The following is a 3,447-nucleotide window of genomic DNA, read 5'->3' as shown; positions in this document are numbered from 1 at the left end:
AAAAAATGGCTAGAAAGTCTTATTTTGATGACAAAACTAAAGAAAAATTTAATTCTAAAAATCTTCTCGTTCTTCCGTATCATGACAACTTCATTAAATTGCCGCATATTCTTAAGAATTTCAACATCCAAACCATTTTTTAGGAACTCCAACACAGTCAAAAGTCTTTTGATTAAAAATTCCCCTGAAAATAAGGAAGGCTGTGTATATAAAATTCCATGTAAAGATTGCAACAAATGCTATATTGGTCAGACTGGAAAGGAATTAAATGTTAGAATAAAGCAACACAAATATAGCGTTAGAAGTGGTCAAACGTCCAACGCGTTATTTGTCCATCTTAGGGATTTTAACCATTGTATCAATTGGAATGAAGCTAAAGTAATTGTCAAAAGTAATTCTTATTTGAATAGAAACATCATAGAATCCAGTCTGATCAAGAATACATTTGTTAATCATTTAAATTTAAGTCAAGGATTATACAAATTGGATGAATTTATTATAACAAAAATTGTAAACCAAATGTCCGGACACTTGAGCCAATATGGCACTGGGAGAGATCCACCTTAACCTTCTGACTATATATACTTGTCTCTTTTATGTATCTATACATTGAAAATGTCTGAATAGACGAAAGCGCTCGGTCTCATCTCTTTCATTTTCCCAGTGGTTTGTCTGCACACACACACACACACATATATATATATATATATATATATATATATGTATATATATATATATATATACATATGTATACGTACATATACATGTGTTTACTTGTGGTCGTATAATATATATATATATATATATATATATATATATATATGTATATATATAATATATATATATGTATATATATATATATATATATATATATATATATATATATATATATATATATACAAGCACCCGGACCTGGCTTCGCCAGGTGTGCTTGGCCTACGGCGTAGCTCGCTTCGCTTCGCTTGGCAATATTTCGTAAAGATTCTCTTAGCAATATTTCGTAAAGATTCTCTTGGTAATATTTCGTAAAGATTCTCTTGTTAACATTTGGTAAAGATTCTCTTGGCAATATTTCGTAAATATTTTCTCATTAATATTTCGTAAAGATTCTTTTGTCAGAATTCCATGGTAATATAAGTGTTTCCGGTGATGACTCATTTCCGGGTTGGGCCTTGAGTAGGAGGTTGGAAGGTTTAGAGAGAAATATTTTTTTATGTTAGTGGAGTGGAGATTCTCTTGGCAATATTTCGTAAAGATTCTCTTAGCAATATTTCGTAAAGATTCTCTTGGTAATATTTCGTAAAGATTCTCTTGTTAACATTTGGTAAAGATTCTCTTGGCAATATTTCGTAAATATTTTCTCATTAATATTTCGTAATTTTTTTTTTTTATCAGAATTCCGTAATTCCGTTTTTATGTATATAGATTCTCTTGGCAATATTTCGTAAAGATTCTCCTAGCGTTATTTCGTAAATATTCTCTTGGTAATATTTCGTAAAGATTCTCTGAGTCTGAGTCAGATGTGTCCCAGGGAGTTAGTATTTCCGGTGATGACTCATTTCGGGAGTAGGAGGTTGGAAGGTTTAGAGAGAAATATTTTTTTATGTATACATATATATACATATACACAGTATATATATATATATATATATATATATATATATATGTGTGTGTGTGTGTATATGTGTGTATACATATATATACATATACATATATACATATATATATACATATATACATGTGAATACATACATATATATATATATATATATATATATATATATATATATGCATGTGTTGTTAAAGTCGACAGCATTAAGGAGGTTATTAATCCTCTTATGGATATTTTCCAGCTTTCTAACCAATACTCTGCCATTTGGAGGGTGGGCATAAACCAAGTTTCCAAAATGATTCATTTATTCATTCAACGTTTCGTCTACAAAGAGACATCATCAGGAAAATCTGTAACAAAGGTAATACCGACATACAGAATTAAAGAAAAAAGGTGTTAACCTAAACAAAATTCACAATAATGGGAATAGATGACAATAAATCAGCAATAAAACAAATCCTATCTCAATACCAGGGCCGTTGGGGACCGCTACTTACAAAAAATAAAGGTACAAAGAAATGACGAAGAAAATCGTCGGTAGGTGACTTATATATACGAAACTAGCTGGCTTGGGTGGTGGAAGGGGTAGAGAGGGGGATTAGGGGAGGGGCTTAGTTTCTCGTTAAAGACGGGAAGAAGAGGGTCGGGGAGAGGGAGGTTGGGGTGGTTAGGGGGTTGCGAGGTCGGTGGGGGGGATGGATGGAGTGGGTGGGAGGAGGTGGAGGGGGGTTGGGGCGTGTGGTCACGGGTGGAGATGGCTTCACTGCATTATTAAACAAACCAATGACGGAAATCATGTTGCTTTGGATATTTATTATAGGGCTATATTATATCATGCAGAGTTTTAGCTACTCTGCATGATATAATTTCTCCTTATATCCCTTATACTTATTCATTAAAATCTAGAGATGAATTCATAGACATCTTAAGGGATAATAAGCCTAACGGCTTTCTAGCATCGTTGGATGCTGCTAGTTTATTTTCAAACGTACCTATGCTTAGGACTATTAACATCATTCTGGAATATGTTTATGGACAAGCAGATTTCCCCCCTCCAACCATCCCGAGGCACATAATGGAAGAGATACTGAAAATCTGCACTACCGAGGCCCCCTTTAAATGTCCGGAGGGAAAGTTGTATGTCCAGCACGACGGTATAGCGATGGGCTCCCCCCTGGGAGTACTCTTTGCCCAAGCGTTCATGTCGGCAGTAGAGGAAGCAGTCTTTCAGGATGGCGTTATCAAACCATCAATATACTACAGATACATCGACGACATCTTTGTGTGCACACAATCTGAAGCCCTTCTCGAGGAATTAAGACTGCGCCTCCAGGAGGAATCCGGACTTAGCTTTACAGCTGAACTGAACAAGTATGGCAAACTCCCTTTCCTTGATATATTAGTTGACTCTTCATCCGGGGAATTTGCCACGAGTGTGTATAGGAAACCTACGAACTCTGAAAAAATTTTGAACTATAAAAGTGAGTGCCCGACAAATTATAAGACCAGTGTGATTAGAGCGTATGTCCGTAGGGCTATCAAAGTTTGTTCTTTTTGGCAGGCCCTGCATATAGAACTGCAGCATATTCGCCAGATTATGGTTAATAATGGTTTCCCTAATAGTGAATTCGATGCTTTCTCACCTTTCTCACCATACACCAGGTAGGGCGATGCCCTGTCAGCGATGATGCCTCACGAAGTCCCTCCACAAGTCCCTATCAGCATACAGCTGCACACTCTCCACCTCTTCCATAGTTCTTCCTCTTGACTCTATGGCTTGTCTGATACCGTCTCTCCATCTCTTCCTGGGTCTTCCTGTTGGACGCTTTCCTTGT

The sequence above is a fragment of the Oratosquilla oratoria genome, unplaced genomic scaffold (assembly GCF_046742065.1).
Source record: "Oratosquilla oratoria isolate Oo_2021 unplaced genomic scaffold, ASM4674206v1 SCAFFOLD48, whole genome shotgun sequence".
In the NCBI taxonomy this organism is placed as follows: domain Eukaryota; kingdom Metazoa; phylum Arthropoda; class Malacostraca; order Stomatopoda; family Squillidae; genus Oratosquilla; species Oratosquilla oratoria.
Note: the sequence above shows the minus strand (reverse complement) of the source record.